The following is an 18,384-nucleotide window of genomic DNA, read 5'->3' as shown; positions in this document are numbered from 1 at the left end:
TAACCATTGTATAGCTTCTAGAGGATCTACTATCCCCTTAAACTCTGTAGCCCCATACTTCATCAATTTGTCATACTGCCTAGTAGGAGATTGTGGTTGTACCACTGGTGTCTGTATTGGGACTTGAGTAGGCACATTACCAGCCATTTGTTGGAACATTGCAGCCATCTGTGATGGCCGAGCGAAAGCTGCGATGCTGCAGGGCTAGTCTTCTTGAACCACTGACATTATGTAGGCCTGGGGCATCCCCTTGCACCTCAGCCTCAATAGATTGATCGACTGAACGATCACCCTCTTCCATAGTCAATGCGAGGATTTTAGATCTCCTGAACAAATAACACAAGGAGATTTCCTCCCATTAGTGCATATTTATAATGTAATGTACTGTATGTATCAAACAATGATATTGAGCAGTTGTACTATGAAGAAAGAATATTCAAATAATAGGTGAAAACAGAATTTAAAAACTTTGCTCTGATACCACTAAAACATGTCACACCCTACCCCTCTGTAAGGCATAACATGATCCCGTAGTATACCTAATGAATTACCAACTCCGTCTACTGATAACCCATTAAATACACTACAAGGGATTTTAAAAACTTTTCTTACTTCTTTTACAGTGGTGAGCACTATTTACAGGCGTTAAAAACCTTTTTGAATTGAAGTGATAGAACTAACACTTTGGCAAAGTGCCATCTGTATTTTGGATAAAACAGTTCTTCAGAAAACCTGTAAAAGCACTTCAATATATTTCCAAATCTCAACTCCAACATATTCTCAACACAACATTTTTCTCAACTCAAATCCACAGTGATTTTTCAAAGACTGAGATAAAGGAAATATAATACAATTTTTACAAGTCAAAATAACTCATAATTATTTTACAACTTCAAGGTACAATTTGAATTTACAACTGCTCAAAACCAAAAACAATATGTACATACATTGGTCATACATTACAGTACAAAATGCAAAATGTTGGTATACTCATTATACCCGGTAATCTCTCGCTGGAGGTACTAGCAGCCTAGTCTGCTGCCCTGTCTGTCTGTCTACCTGCGACAGCAATAAAAAGCTATCGCTGAGACAATGTTTCAGTGGTGCACAACAATAACCAAATACAACTTTAAATCACAATTCATAAATCATTTAATTGATGGATATGTAAAATCATAGTTAAATTCAAGACAATGAGTGTCAGAAGGAATTTAACACAATATCACAATAAATCTCAGAGATCAAAACATAGTTAACTTCAAAAGACAGTGAATGTCAATAAGGATTTAACTCCATTTCACAATCTCATAATACAAATCAATAAATCACACACAGCTTAATCATGTTCCAAAGTTCAATTCGTCCCAAAAGCAGATGGCTAATGAGGTATTCAATTCGTCCCAAAAGTCGATGACTAATGAGGAATAACATAGCTAGCTAGCAAAAATATGAGTACTCATCCAATTCGTCCTCAACAGGCACACACCTCAACACTTCAGCCAGAGAGGGAATTCAATTCTTCCCACTAGACAAGCTAGTGAGGAATACAATCAATATACATGATAGCTGTGGTTTCAAACCATTTCCAATGCTTTTCAATCAATAAGTATCCATCAATATCATTCAAACAATTTTTCATAGTTTCAAACCATTTACAATGCTTTTCAAGCAATAATTATTCATTCAAACACATTTCCACAATTTAAAACAATAAAATACAAATAGTCATAATTCATTTCAATTGAAAAATTCAAAAGAAATAGTACAGTGCACAAACCTCGATGACTCTCTGTCCGGACTCAGTGTTTCCTTCCCTTTTCCTGAGTCTTTGGTAACTGAGAAACACAATTTGAAGTGTTTCAGTACTAAATTAAATTGTCTCTAACGATAATGTTCGATAAGTAATTCACTGAAAGTTATTATTTGCTTAATCAACCTAATATATCGACCCTCGATGCGTTCTAGGTAAATTAGGTTTTAGTGTCACTAATATGTCACTTTCGATAGTATTTTAGGGTTGGTACGTTTTACCAAACTCATTTCCTTGTTTAGTGCATTTTATTGCAACTTGCTGGATTCTGGTATACTAGTTTGACCTAGCCGGACGACCTAGTTCCCTCGGTTTTCGGGTTTTGGTCAAAACTACAAACTTGTAGATCTATGTCTTATGGAACGCGGGGCAAAATTTTAGGTCATTCTGAGTTATGTAGACCAAGTTATGGTCATTTTACTATTGCTGGTCAAATGGCATAAAATTTGGTCATTTTAGGTCAATTTGGTCAACTTTGGTTCGGCCAGTTTTTGGACCCGAACTTGTGCAAGCTGTTTGACTTGCTTATGGTCATTTATGGGCTTTGGTGTCTTCATAAGACTTGTAGGTATGGGTCTTAACTATTCATGGTTAAAATTTCAGGTCAATTGGACCTGTTTTGAGTGAGTTATGGCCTAAACACTAACTGCTGCCCAATTGGCCAATTTTCAGGCCTCAATTGCACTAAATCCGGATTTGGTCATTTTTCAAGCTACCTTACAAGCCGAATTTTGGTATGTTTCCTTCATGAAAGTTGGCACATTTTGTGCCTAGTTTCACCTCCAATTGGTCTCATACCAATTGGAGTTACACATTTAATGTTATTGGCCAAAATGCATACTGTCCTTAATTACATTGCATAAACATGTATCAATTACACATTTAACTTACTCTAAGTCCACTTCCCTTACCAATTCTGTTTTGGTACATTACCAAAACCATTTACTACTTCACCTTAAAGTCACTTTGGGCAGAATACAAACATCCTCAATACACCAAATAAAACTCTAATTTACAAAGTCCAAATACAACCACATATACACATAAACACTACTCATTATTACATACAATTTCCACAACCAATTTACATACATTTTCATCAATCCTCAATATCACAATTCATCCAATATCTTCATGAATTCAACATTCATCAAAGAGTCCCAAGGCTGCCGAAATATTCCACAATGCCAAAGTGTCCCACAATACGTCAACTTCCATTTCAAGTGCACAATCACCATATACATGTGGAATTAACTTACTAGGACATTAAATCACCCTACTCAACATGAATCCACATCAAATATATGTAAGAATACTTCATCGAATATAGAACTCCATGGCTGTCCAAAATTGGACATATCAAGAACTCCTCAAAACTTAAAAATTCCTTCACAAAGCAAACACCCATAACATGTATACAAACTTTATCAAAGAAATATTCAAAAACTCAAACTTACCTATTGTTGGGATTTGCTAAATCTTCACTAAAACTTCTTAATATTGGTATCTACTTCTTCCTTGTGATGTGGAGGTAATCTTTAATGAAGAAACCTAGATGATTGGAGGTAAATTGAAGGAGAGGATGAAGCTTCATGCAAAACGGCAATGGAGGTTTCCCATTTCTTCGTTTCGGCATGGATGGAGGATTTGGAGAAAATGAATTTGCAGATTGTGTAATAGGTGTACACCTGCCCATTTTGTTTTTAGTTTATTCCTTAGTGGTCCACTTACTCAAATTAATCATATTATAAGTTTAACTTTCATTTATCCCACATTAAACCCATAATTTTTGCTATTTACTTTAGGTACCACCAATTTAATTTTTCATTATATTTTCCAAGTGTAATATTATTTATTTTTAATGGACATTTAGGTCAAAAGGCAATTCGGGATGTCAAATGACCATAATGCCCCTGTTCGGGTTACATTCCCAATTTTTCGGTAACACCGAGTTTTGTCCGTTTTTCGATTTCTCACTTTTCTTTGTACTAATTATTAAATTTTTCTTTGATATTTCTAATGATATTTATACTTCAATTGATGTCTCTTTAAGTCCTAAAAATATTTTCCAGGGTTCTCCGCAGTCCAGGGCTAGTCAACGGTCTATGCCGTGACTTCCCGGTGCGGTCACCCATCGCTAGGGTTCTCGGCTCGCTTAACTTGGTTACATTTCTTTGCTATTATTTTTCCTTTGTTTTTCTTGTATTTTCTTTTCTTGTATTTCATTATTTTATGTCTCCTCACTCATAACGAAGTGTAGTTCTAGGCATCCTAGCTGTCCGGACAACACTGGTCACCGGAGCAGTAGAACGCACTACCGAACATAGGGGTGTTACAGGTTAACAGTGCTTTGACTTCCAGGAATATTACCAGGACTCTTACCTCTGCCTCTACCTCTACCGGCTAACTGTGACACTCTAGGTGTAGAGACTTGGGCTGATCCCTCAGATGTAGCAGAAGGTCCAGATCGGCACGGACTAGTACAATCATTAGCGAAATTTTCGCTCCCTCCATAGTTATAGCATGCAACTATGGCCTTGAAACACACCCCACCGTGTGTTCTACCATAGGTTTCACACTTCCAAACTGATAAAGATCCTCGAGAAGCTTGTTGGGTCTGCTGACCAGACCGGGGTGGTCTTTGGCTAGAGAATCTGCCTCTACCTGATCTGTGAGAGCTAGATCCTCCAACTGTTTCCTCTTCCCTAAACCACTTTCAGGTGCTTGACTAGTAGTCTTTTCAGTCTTCTCTTTCTCTTGTGTACCCTTCTTCACTGCCCCTTCTGATTCTATCCTTTCCAATTCCAGGGCTTGTGAAATCAGCTCAGAAAAATTCTGGTGTCTGAATCCCACAACTTGCATCCTCAGATTCGGCCTTAACCTAGACTCAAACCTCTTACATCTGTCTCTGGGGGTGGAGACTAAGCTTCCAGCATAGTGGCTCAATCGAGAGAAATCTCTCTCATATTCTGCTATAGTTCTGTCCCCTTGTTTCAAACTCAAGAATTCCTGTAACTTCATATCCACATAAGCATCGGGGACCCACTTCTGTCGAAACTCCCTCAAAAAGTCTGACTAGGTCAACACAGGTGTCTCAACCAGGCTGTGGGGGATGGTCTTCCACCATTCATATGCATCCCCTTGCAACAGAGAAACAGAGTACTCAATCTCTTCCATGGAGATGACATGTGAAGGGTCTGAGCGATATCTTCTTAGCATAGAAACATGGAATACATTATGGATTTTATCCAGTTCTGTTGGTAAAGCTAGCCTGTAGGCTACTGGACCCACACGTTCAATAACTTCATATGGGCCAATAAACCTAGGGTTTAACTTACCCTTTCTTCCAAACCTCAGTACTTTCTTCCACTGTGAGACTTTGAGAAACACTTTGTCGCCAACTGCATCTCTATCTCTTTTCTCTTCAAGTCGGTATAAGATTTATGTCTATCTGAGGTAACCTTCAAATTTGCTTTGATTATTTTCACTTTCTCCTCAGTCTGTTTCACTAGGTCTAGTCCTACCAGCTTATCTTCGCCCAATTTAGTCCAACATACAGGGGTTTTACACTTCCTCCCATACAGTGCTTCATACGAGGCCATTTGAATGCTAGCTTGGTAGCTATTATTATATGCAAATTCTGCCAGTGGGAGATATCTATCCCAACTCCCCTTAAACTCAATAACACAACTCCTCAGCATATCCTCCAGGATCTATTACATAATTCACATTGTTACTATCATTCCAACTTGTAAATTGTGAAAATTCAATTAGGTTCTAAGTTTACCTGGATTACTCGTTCTGACTGTCCATCCGTCTGAGGATGAAAAGCCGTGCTAAAATGGAGTTGTGTGCCCAAGGCTTCTTGCAACTTTTTCCAGAATCTCGATATAAACCTTGGGTCTCGATCAAATTTGATGGAAAGTGGGATTCTATGCAGTCTAAATATCTCACTGATATACAATTCTGCTAGCTTTTCCAGTGAGTAGTCAGTCCTAACTGGCAGAAAATGTGCTGACTTCGTCAATCTATCCACTATCACCCACACTGCATCATGCTTCTTTTGGGTGAGAGGTAGACCACTAACAAAATCCATAGTGACCCGGTCCCATTTCCATTCAGGTATGCTTATAGGCTGTAGTAACCCTGATGGAACTTGATGTTCTGCTTTAACTTGCTGACATGTCAAACACTTAGTAACATAGTCAGCTATATCCTTTTTCATACCAGGCCACCAATAATGAGGCTTCAAATCATTATACATTTTTGTACTTCCTGGGTGCATAGCATAAACATTAGTGTGTGCTTCTTTCAGAATATTAGTCTTTAGTTCCCTATCATCTGGTACACACACTCTTCCTCTGTAGTACAGACACCCATCCGCTTTCATCTCATAATCAGTTTCCTTCCCCTCTGGAATTTTACCCAAATAGCCATCAATTTTTCATCGGCCTTCTGCCCATCTTGTATCTGCTGTAGCAGGTATGGCCTCACTTGTAACTCAGCCAAAATAGCTCCATCTTGAGCTAAGGACAGACGGGCATTTAATGATCTTAAAGCTGAGATGGACTTCCTGCTTAAAGCATTAGCAACTACATTTGCCTTCCTAGGATGGTAATCTATCACACAATCATAGTCCTTTAGGAACTCAATCCATCGCCTCTGTCTAAGATTGAGCTCCTTCTGGGTTGGCAAATATTTTAGACTCTTGTGGTCTGTATAGATGTAGCATTTTTCATCATATAAATAATGACTCCATATCTTCAGTGTGAAGATAATTGCTGCTAACTCCAAGTTATGAGTAGGGTAGTTCTGTTCATGTGGCCTTAACTGCCTGGAAGCATAGGTGACCACTTTGCCCTCTTGCATCAATACACACCCTAACCCATTATGCGAGGCATCACTGTAGACCACAAAGTCTTTTCCCGACACTGGCTGTGTTAACACTGGTGCTTCTGTCAACATAGCCTTTAGCCTCTCAAAACTGGCTTAGCACTTATCGTTCCAGCCAAATTTCACATTCTTGTGTAACAATTTGGTCATTGGAGCAGCTATAAGAGAAAACCCCTTCACAAATCTTCTATAATACCCAGCTAGCCCCAAGAAACTTCTGACCTCAGTTGTATTTCTAGGAGGCTTCCATTCCATCACTGCTTCTATCTTTTTGGGATCCGCTCTAATCCCCTCTGCTGATACTATATGTCCAAGAAAGGAGATTTCACTCATCCAGAAGTCACACTTGGACAACTTAGCATACAGCTTCTTTTCTCGCAGGGTTTGCAGAACAATCCTCAAATGTTCATCATGTTCTTCCCTAGTCTTGGAATACACCAGAATATCATCAATAAAGACCACTACAAACCGATCTAAATATGGATGAAAGATACGGTTCATAAGGTCCATAAATGCTGCTGGTGCATTTGTTAACCCAAACAGCATCACTAGAAATTCATAATGCCCATACCGGGTTCTGAATGCAGTTTTTAACACATCTGCATCCTTTACCCTTAACTAATGATACCCTGATCTGAGATTAATTTTTGAAAATACATCGGCTCCCTTTAACTGATCAAACAGATCGTCAATTTTGGGCAATGGATATTTATTCTTCACAGTTACTTTGTTCAACTACCGGTAATCAATACACAATCTCAAGGTTCCATCCTTCTTCTTCATAAACAGCACCGGAACACCCCAAGGGGACACACTGGGGCGTATGAACCCCTTATCAAGCAACTCTTGTAACTGAATTTTCAACTCTCTCAATTCAGTGGGTGCCATCCTATGAGGAGCAATAGAAATTGGTGTTGTACTCAGCATTACCTCAATAGCAAACTCGACTTCCCTTTGTGGTGGTAAACCAGGCAATTCTTCAGGAAACACATCTGGGAAGTCTCTTACTGTGGGTATATCACACAGATTCAGCTTAGCCTGCCTAGTATCAACCACGTGTGCTAGGTAAGCTTCACAGCCTTTTCTCATCAATCTTCTTACAACTGTAGCTAAGATAACATTAGACAGGAAATCTGTCCTTTCACCTACAATAGTAATCTCATTGCCCTCAGAAGTTTTCAGAGAAATCCTCTTCAATTTGCAATCAACTATTGCCTGATGATGTAATAACCAGTCCATTCCCAAAATCATGTCAAACTCGTGGAAGGGCAATTCAATTAGGTCTACCGAGAATTCATACCCCTGAATCCTCAATGGGCAACCTTTATACACTTTATTCACTACCACACTATGGCCTAGTAGATTTGTGACCAGAATGTCTTGATCACTCTCCTCTACTGGAACTCCCCTCTCTACGGGTAGTTTGATGCAGATGTATGAATGAGTGGATCCTGGATCCACCAATGCATGCACAGAACTGTTGTAGAGGGAGAATGTACCTCTGATGACGTCCGGGGCATCTTGCTCCTCCTGAGCTCTGATGGCATAGGCTCTGGCAGGTACTCTAGCCTCTGGCCTCTCAGCTGACTCGAATGCAGGCCTCAGTGATGGACCAGCTACTTCAGATTTATCGGGCTTCCTACCCCTTTGAGGTGCAGGGGCAGGCCTATCTGCTTGTGTTGGGGCAACTTTAGTAGTCCTCTTCGGACAATTCTTAATTTGATGTTTTGTAGATCCACACCATAAGTATGCACCAGTCACTCACCAACAGTCCCCCTTGTGCCATTTCTGGCAGTATGGACAAGCAGAAAATGCTAGGGTTGGTCCTCTAAACACCGTCCCTGGAGAGCTGCCCACGGATGGTGTGGACTGGCCTCTCCTAGGTGTGAACTATGGTCTGGGCCCTTGGGACTGACTCTGACCTTGTGGTTGTCCTGAACCCTGAGCAGGAGGATCCTTACTCTTCTTACTGGGAGCAAAAAAATGAACTGGATTGACCTAGACCCCTCTTCAGCTGTCTTTCTCTTCTAGTTTGCTCATTTATTCGGACCCTTTCTACTTTCGATGCAGCATCTACTGATTTGGCAAAATCTGTGATCTCCAATGCTGTTATCATGACTTTGATATTGTCATTGAGCCCTTCTTCAAACCTTCTGCACCTCTCTGCCTCTGTAGGGACTATCTCCCTCCCATACCGGCTCAGTCTGACGTATTCTCGCTCATACTCTACCACTGATAGTTGCCTCTGTCTCAGACTGATAAATTCTCTTCTTCTCTCTTCTAAATACACCTTACTGACATACTTCTTCTTAAACTCTGTTAGGAAGTAATCCCAGGTAATTTGATCTGGTTGCACCTCACTGGTGACTGTGTCCCACCACTGGTATGGATCATCCTGAAGTAGGGACACAGCACCCTCCAGGTTCTGCTCGAGGGTGCAATGAAGCTGTTTTAGCACTCTGATTCTATCCAACCAGTTTTCCACTGTCATAAGGTCATCCTCTTTCCTTCCAAAGAAATCCACAGCCCCATGTTTTCGTAGTTTCTCTAAATGGGACTTCTGTGGTACTGGTGGAGGTTGTGGCTGTGGTTGTGGTGGTGGAATTGCCCCCATCATTTGCCGGTAAAACTTGTTCATTTGTTGAAATAATGCAAACTAAGGTTGGGCAGGTGCCTCAGCTGCTGGTGGAGTAGATTCTCCCCTGCCCCCAGATTCAGCCCTTGCCTCACCTCTTTATCAACTGCTCTTTGAGAAGCAGGATCCATATCCTAATCAAAATAAGAAACAAACAGATCTGCATCAGTGTCACCTCAATGCTTACAAATGCAATGCAATGGTATGCACTCTATCTAGGCCCAGAAATGCCTAAACTGATGCTCTGATACCACTAAATGTGACACCCCTTACCCATCTATAGTGTAGCCGAGCAAGATATGCCATATAGTGTTCCGGAGCACCAAATCATATTTCACTTCAATTTACCCTTTATTTTTTTACTCATTTATTTACAATTTTTTGATTAATCTAAATTTTCCACAAATTTTATAGAAAATCTGGCAGAGTGCCGGCTGTAAATTGGAAAAACAATTCTTCTGAATCTGTTAAAAACACTTCCAATATAATCATAATTTCAATCTCAGTCAACCACCAACATATTTTCAATAATTTCTCAAATTACTTCAGTATCTCAAAATTCAATTCATTTCATATCACACTCAATTCAATGAGAAATGCTCACATTTAATACAGAACATAGTTCATAGATAATTACATCAAAAACATAATTACATGAGTTTATAATATACATTACAGAAGTTTACAAAATACAAAATACCGAAATACCAAAAGTGGCCTAATATCCTACCAAATGCACTGCAAATGTGAGGTGACTCTGGACTCTGTGTGCAGATCTGAAAGCTCATCCAGTATGAGGTCTGCTGGACTCCCCAGCTATGTCTCCAGTACCTGCGCATGGCAAAAGCGACGCGCTAAGCAATTCTGCTTAGTGGTGACAATATAAAATAAAATAACTAAAATAACATAAATATGCAGAATGTATGTTTACATTTTAGGTAGACTTAATTTCTGGCATTTATTGCAGTATTATTCGATGAAAATTTTGTAAGATTCATTATCATTGCCCGAGTAACCCCTACTAGTCGACTGGACTGGATAAATGGGTAAACTGGCACTGGGTACTAAGTACCTCGGACCATCACACCATCGGTCACATTGTGTCTCCCGGTGTGCAACAGAACAGCTAATAAGCCGTAATAATCATCAGGGATAAAATTCAAGTATAAATACTCAATTAACATAGTCAAAGGCTATTTTATCACAGAATGGCACATGAGGCCATAAAACACAGAATGGCATGAAGCCATATGCAGTACTGCTAACAGAACCCTATTGGCATGCCAACCTATCCAAACCAATCTTGCTAGGTGTACTAGGGCATGTTACACTCTTAAATTATACAATTCTTGAAATTCAAGTTTAAGTGTTACTATTCATTTCATTAGTCAACAAAAATGTTGACTTTTGCATGGATAATAGGTACATTGGTTATAATATTCCCAACATACCACATTTTTCATTCTAAAATTGTTGGTATTGGTTGCCAATACCATTTCCAAGCTTAATGTTAATTGTTCAAAATTTTCAGATTTCAAGCTTTGTGTTTATTGTTCCATTAGTCATTTTTGCAGTGGGAATTTGGCAAAGTTGTCAACATGAAAGTTGTTCCTTATTGTGTCTAGTTACATTTCTTTTTTTGAATCACTCCATTTGGAGTTTTTTAGCTCAAGTTATGGCCCAAAAACCACAACTGGCCGGATTACAAATTTTCCAGATTTTCTGGACTGACCAAATCTATAGTATTTTGAGCAGTGATAGAAGGTCACTTTTTGAATATGTTATGATCATAATTTGGGTTAGATTTCTTCATGAAAGTTGTAGGTCTATATATCAACTTGTTGCTGGTAAAATTTTAGGTCAATTGGACCTTTCTACACTGAGTAATGACCAAATGAATAAACACTATTCATTTGGTCATTTTGCCCAGGCAGAATGCAGGTCACCCGAATTAGGCCAATCTTTAGGTCAACTTGGTTTGGTTTTATGGGCATGGTTTCTTCACCAAAGTTGTGCCATTATGTGTCTAGTTTCATGTCCAATTTTCCTTGCACCAATTGAACCTCTACAACTCTAGTTATTGCTGCCCAAACTACTGGACTCATGCCCAGTCCTGTAGATCACCAAGGGCAGCCACACTAACCTCAATTCCCACTACACAAACCACTTCATTTCTTGTTTACACATAACCAAATGGTCACTAATTGACCATTAAAACTTACTTTCACCATTACATGCTCAAAGTCTCCATTTCATACCCAAACCCTAACCCTAACATCTCAAATCATGCATTTAACTTGCATTTCACCATTTTACTTAAAAGACTAATGTTAAGGCAATCATACTACCATTTCTAGTTCCATGAAATCCTCAAAACCTTATCACATTCAAGGATGCCAAAAATGTGGGATGGGCATACACATGTTATTTATTAAATTTCTTTGTAAATTTAAACTCAATCATACTCCTCCAACATAAATTGAAAGAGAAAAACAAGTTAAGTCACTAACCTCTAATGGAGAGAAATTCAAACTTGCAAGAATTCTTCTTTAACACTTCCTTTTTGCTCCCAAAAGTTTCACTATGAGGAAAGAACAGGATTTTGTGTTGACAACTTAGGGTTTTATTGAGAAAAGACTAAGGAATTCAAGCTTTAGTAAGCATGAAAATGGAGGAGGGAAGGAGGAGCATGGTGTGGCTTGTTTGGGAAGAAGAATGGCTGCTGAAATTTTCTAGAATTCTGCCTCCTTTTCTCTATTTTAATGTTTTTTAATTATGGTTCTTTATTTTGATTGGCCATGCATTTTAATTACCTTATGCTTACATAAGCATGAAGTAATAAATCCCATTTTCTTTTCATTTTCTTTTCTTTTCTTATCTACTTAATTTCAATTAAATTTTTAACAATATTTATTCATATTTTATGTCATATAATTTATTTACATAAATGGATAAGTTGGTCAAAAATCATCTCTTAAGACGAAATGACCAAAATGCCCTCCATTTAGCTTAACGGGCCAAAATTATATGTACCGATTGATTAAATTTTCCTTATGTTTTCTTAACATTTTATTGTCATTGGAACCCCAATAATCCTTCCCTGAGGTCCCAAAAATTATTTCATGAAGTTTTCCTAGGGTCTAGGGTTGCTAACGGCCTTCACCATCACTTCCCCTTCGGGTTACTCATCACTGGGGTTTCGGCTCGTTTAACCTTAGTGTATTTCGTTCCTAAAAATTTTCCTTGATTTTTATGAGCATTATTTGGTTTATTTATAACTCCTCACTCTAGTCTATTTATAATTTCAAACATTCTAGCTGCCCAGACTGACATTGGTCTCCTGAACAGTAGACTGTACGAACTAGCTAAAGTGAGGATATTACAACTCCTGAGGATAATGAGATCACAATTGTGGGGGAAAGGACAGACTTCTTGTCCAATGTCATCTCAGCCACAGTCACAAGAAAACTGATGAGAAAAGGTTGTGAAGCCTACCTAGCATATGTGGTTGATACTAGGCAGGCTAAGCTAGATCTGTGTGACATACCTACAGTAAGAGACTTCCCAAATGTGTTCCCTGAAGAATTGCCTGGTTTGCCACCAGAAAGGGAAGTCGAATTTGCTATAGAGGTACTGCTGGGTACAGCACCAATTTCTATTGCTCCTTATAGGATGGCACCTACTGAGTTAAAGGAGCTGAAAATCCAGTTGCAGGAGTTACTGGATAAAAGGTTTATACACCCCAGTGTGTCACCATGGGGAGCTCCGGTGTTGTTTGTGAAGAAGAAGGATGGGACTTTGAGGCTATGTATTGATTACCGATAGTTGAATAAAGTGACTGTGAAGAATAAGTACCCGTTGCCTAGAATTGATAATCTGTTTGATCAGTTGAAGGGAGCTGGTATATTTTCAAAAATTAATCTCAGATCAGAGTATCATCAGCTGAGGGTAAAAGATGCAGATGTGCCAAAGACTGCATTCAGGACCCGATATGGGCATTATTAGTTCTTGGTGATACCGTTTAGGTTAACAAATGCACCAGCAGCATTCATGGACCTTATGAACTGCATCTTTCATCCATACCTAGATCGGTTCGTAGTGGTCTTTATTGATGATATTTTGGTGTATTCCAAGACCAAGGAAGAACATGATAAACATTTGAGGATTGTTCTGCAAATTCTGAGAGAAAAGAAGCTGTATGCTAAGTTGTCCAAGTGTGACTTCTGGTTGAGTGAAATTGCCTTCCTTGGACATATAGTATCAGCTGATGGGATTAGAAGGGATCCCAAAAAGATAGAAGCAGTGATGGAATGGCTCCAAGAAATACAAATGAAGTCAGAAGCTTTTAGGGGCTAACTAGGTATTACAGAAGATTTGTAAAGGGATTTTCCCTGATAGCTGCTCCAATGACCAAGTTGTTACACAAGAATGTTAGATTTTGACTGGAATGACAAGTGTCAGGCCAGTTTTAAGAAATGAAGGCTATGTTGACAGAGGCACCAATGTTAACATAGCCAGTGTCGGGAAAGGACTTTGTGGTCTACAGTGATGCCTCGCATAATGGGTTAGGGTGTGTATTGATGCAAGAGGGAAAGGTAGTCGCCTATGCTTCCAGCTAGCTAAGGCCACATGAACAAAACTACCCTACCCATGATCTGGAACTTGCAGTAATTATTTTCGCATTGAAGATATGGAGGCACTACCTGTATGGTAAAAAGTGCTACATTTACACAGACCACAAAAGTCTGAAGTACTTGCCAACCCAGAAGGAGCTTAACCTTAGACAGAGGCAATAGATTGAGTTCCTGAAGGACTACGACTGTGTGATAGACTACCATCCTAGGAAGGCAAATGTAGTTGCTGATGCCTTGAGTAGAAATTCCATCACAACTTTGAGATCATTAAATGCCCGTCTGTCCTTGACTCGAGATGGAGCTATTTTGGCTGAGTTGCAAGTGAAGCCAAACTTGTTACAGTAAATACAAGATGGACAAAAGGCAGATCAGAAGCTAATGGCTATTGTGGGCAAAATTTCAGAGGGAAAAGAAACCGACTATAAGGTGAAGACTGATGGGTGTTTGTACTATAAAGGAAGAGTGTGTGTACCAGATGATGGGGAATTGAAGACTAGTATTCTGAAAGAAGCACATACCAGTGTTTATGCTATGCACCCAGAAAGCATAAAAATGTATACTGATATGAAGCCTCATTATTGGCGGCCTGGTATGAAGAAAGATATAGCTGACTATCTAACTAGATGCTTAACATGTCAGTAAGTCAAGGCAGAACATCAAGTTCCATCAGGATTACTACAGCCTACAAGCATACCTGAATGGAAATGGGACCGAGTCACTATGGATTTTGTCAGTGGTTTACCTCTCACCCAAAAGAAGCATGATGCAGTATGGGTGATAGTGGATAGGTTGACCAAATCAACACATTTTCTGCCGGTTAGGACTGACTACTCACTGGAGAAGCTAGCAGAGTTGTATATCTATGAGATAGTTAGACTGTATAGAATCCCACTTTCCATCATATCTGATCGAGACCCAAGGTTTACATCTAGATTCTGGAAGAAGTTGCAAGAATCTTTGGGCACACAACTCCACTTTAGCACAGCTTTTCATCCTCAGACGGATGGACAATCAAAAAGAGTAATCTAGGTAAACATTGAAACCTATTGAATTATTACAAATAATGAACTGAAATGATAAAAATAATATGCGATATATGTTAGGTCCTTGAGGATATGCTAAGGAGTTGTGTCATTGAGTTTGAGGGAAGTTGGGATAGATACCTCCCACTGGCAGAATTTGCATACTACAATAGCTATCAAGCTAGCATCCAAATGGCCCCGTATAAAGCACTGTATTGGAGGAAGTGTAGAACCCCAGTGTGTTGGACTGAATTGGGTGAAGATAAGTGATAAGTGCATAATTTATTAATTTTACTTCCATCACATTTAATGTTTCTAGGGTATCTTTATGCCTAATTCAGTTCATTAAAGTATAATTATCTATTAGGCATATGTTTAGAGAGATGTTGAAATAATTGTGTTAAATGGAGAAATTTTCAGCATTTGCATTAATTTGACTCTTGCTGTATTTTGTCAGGGTTTTGGTGAAGTCCCAGAACATAGAAGTGTGGAAGGAAACTTAGAAAGGTCAAAGGATTAAGAAGCGTTGTTGATACAAAGTACACGGGTCGTGTAAGCATAACCACAGACCCGTGTAACATTCTGCCAGAAGAAATCCAGAAAACCGAGGAAGAAACAAAGTACACGGGCCGTGTAACTTGACCCGTGTAAATCCTGGAGACCCCTGTAACCTTCTGTGCCAATGCAAGACATACCCATTCAGCTCCAGTAAGTTACACGGCCCTGGGCCGTGTATCTGTCGACAATCAGTTCCTGATTTTGCTCCAGTTGCAGTTTTTGACAGAGACTCTGAAAACCTAACCCTATACCATTTATTATAAATAGAGGAGGCAGCAGCCGACACAAGGGACCATTAAGCAGCCTCTCGAAAAGAAAGAATTAGACTTTCGTTCTCCATTCACATTCTAGATTTCTTCAATTTTCTTCTTTAATTTTCTGTAAGCCATGAACATGAGTGGCTAAGTTTTTAATTCAGTTCAAGGGATTCAAGTTCTTTTGCTTGATTTGTGAGACCAGGTTCTTAATTTAATTTATATCTTTTTGAATATCTATTGTTTTTTTATTTTATTGTCTTTGATCTATTGAATGATTTGCTAAAAAGGCCTATTAGTTAATTGTTTAATGTGGTCAATTGCTAGTTCATCTTCATAATCCATAATTATTGTGTAAGATTGAACATGAGTAGCAATTAGGTTTTATTGATTATGATCCCAGTTTTCGATAATAACCTAAGGAAACAATAGAGTGAATTAAATGATTTATGCTTCATAAATTATTGTTCAGCTTAACTACTTCCTATTCTTAAAGCAGTTATTAATTTGATGAGGATTGCTTAATACCAATTCAGTTGATAATTAGAGTCAACAAGGGTGCTGGGCTCGAATTGATGAGTATAGGGAAGTTAGGGATTTTACCTCGCTGTTTGGTAAATCTACATTAAGTATTCAATAAGAGATAACTGTATTTCTTTTGTCTATGATCGAATCAATGCACTGGAATGTGAATTACCTTGGACTGAAGTTTGTTTAATTTGAGAATTTCTTATTTAATTTTAGATCTTAATTTTTGATTTTTGAATTCTTCTTTGGATTGTGAATTACCCCCTCCCTCCAACCTTTGTTTCTTTTTCCATTACACAAGCGCACGAAATTTAATAATTCAGTCTCTAGGATTCGACCTGGAATTACCACTTATTGCAAAAAATATTTCATAATTGGTAATTTCAGTTAATTTAATTTCTGGTGGATTTAACAGCCACCAAGAATTTTGGCGCCGTTGTCGGGGACCGAAGTTTATTAGAATTCATGTTTTTGGTGTTAGGATATTCTGTTATTAATTTTGTTTATGAGTTGTTGCTGTTTTCAGGTTTTCAAAAAAAAAATTATGGTGTTACTATTCATTAAGAAGTTTAGTTGAATTTGGAGGGCGGCCCATACCTATTTTGAAGGAAACGATGTTCTGATCAAGACCAATCAATCCATAGGATGCTCTGGCCCCACCCTCTTGAGGCCAAATTCGATTGTTTTCTAGGGTTTTGAGGCATTTTTCTATTTTTACTTTGATTTCTTTTTATTTATGACAAGAACTTCTCAATCTGGTGAGTTGATCTTTGATCCAGAAGTAGAAAAAATAGCTAAACAGTTGAAAAAATTAGCTAAGCAGGCTAAGCAGATTCCGAGTACATCTAAAGGAGTCCAATCTCCAAGGGAGTTAAGTTCGGATTCGGATTTGGATTCAAATTCTGAAAACGAAACCATGGCTGCTAGAACCTTGAAAGAGTTGGCTGCTCCTGATCTAAACCAATAGCCTTTGTGTATTCAATACCCTGCCTTAAATGTTGCTTTTGAGTTAAAATCTAGACTAATTCATTTGTTACCTAAGTTTTATGGTCTTGTAGGTGAGGATCCACATAAGCATTTAAAAGAATTTCATGTTGTGTGTTCTAACATGAAACCTCAAGGAGTTTTAGAGGTTCAAATCAAGCTTCGAGCTTTTCCCTTCTCACTGGAAGGCACAGCTAAGGATTGGTTATATTACCTTCCTTCCGGATCTATCAACTCATGAATGGGGTGAAGCAGATATTTTTGGAGAAGTATTTTCCTGCTTCCCGTGCTGCCAACATAAGAAAAGAAATTTGTGACATCCAGCAGTACAATGGAGAGAGTTTGTATGAGTATTGGGAGAGATTTAAGAAGTTGTGTGCAAGTTATCCCCATCATTAAATAAGTGAGCAGCTTCTGATTCAGTATTTCTATAAGGGACTTCTACCAATGGACCTCAGTATGATAGATGCTACTAGTGGAGGAGCTTTGGTTGACAAGACACCAGAAGAGGCAAGGAGGCTGATTGCTAACATGGCAGCAAATTCTCAGTAGTTTGGAATGAGAATGGATCACACACCTATAAAGGTTAATGAGGTAAGTACATCTAACCTTGAGAAACAGATTTCTGATTTAACTTCTTTGGTGAGGCAATTAGCTGTAGGGAATATGTAAACTGTTAAGGTATGTGGGATTTGTTCAGGTTCGGGTCATGCTACTGACATGTGTCCTACGTTACAAGAGGATGAATCATTGCAACATGCTAATGCAGTAGGACATTATGGACAACCACAATGCAGGTATGATCCCTTTTCTAGTACTTATAATCCTAGATGGCGAGATCATCCCAATTTGAGTTATGGGAATCAACCGGTGCAAAATCGATACCAACAACAAAGATAAGTGAATCAACCACCTCCACCTCCACCTCTCTCAAATCAAGGTATGTCACTTGATGAAATTGTTAAGGCTTTGGCTAACAATACACAACAGTTTCAACAGGAGACCAGAAATAGCATTCAAAACATAAAGAGGTAGATTGGTCAGTTAGCCTCATCTATGAGTAAGC

The 18,384-nt window shown here is 38.7% G+C and overlaps 1 non-coding gene across 1 annotated transcript; it reads right to left on the bottom strand.

Moving 5' to 3' along the window:
• Positions 1-17,612: 17,612 nt before the first annotated feature.
• Positions 17,613-17,719, bottom strand: LOC131172276 (small nucleolar RNA R71). The gene has a single exon (XR_009142758.1). It is a non-coding gene; the product is annotated as a small nucleolar RNA R71 (small nucleolar RNA).
• Between the last annotated feature and the right edge of the window lie 665 nt (positions 17,720-18,384).

The sequence above is a fragment of the Hevea brasiliensis genome, chromosome 13 (assembly GCF_030052815.1).
Source record: "Hevea brasiliensis isolate MT/VB/25A 57/8 chromosome 13, ASM3005281v1, whole genome shotgun sequence".
In the NCBI taxonomy this organism is placed as follows: Eukaryota; Viridiplantae; Streptophyta; class Magnoliopsida; order Malpighiales; family Euphorbiaceae; genus Hevea; species Hevea brasiliensis.
This window is presented reverse-complemented; position numbering and strand designations above follow the sequence as displayed.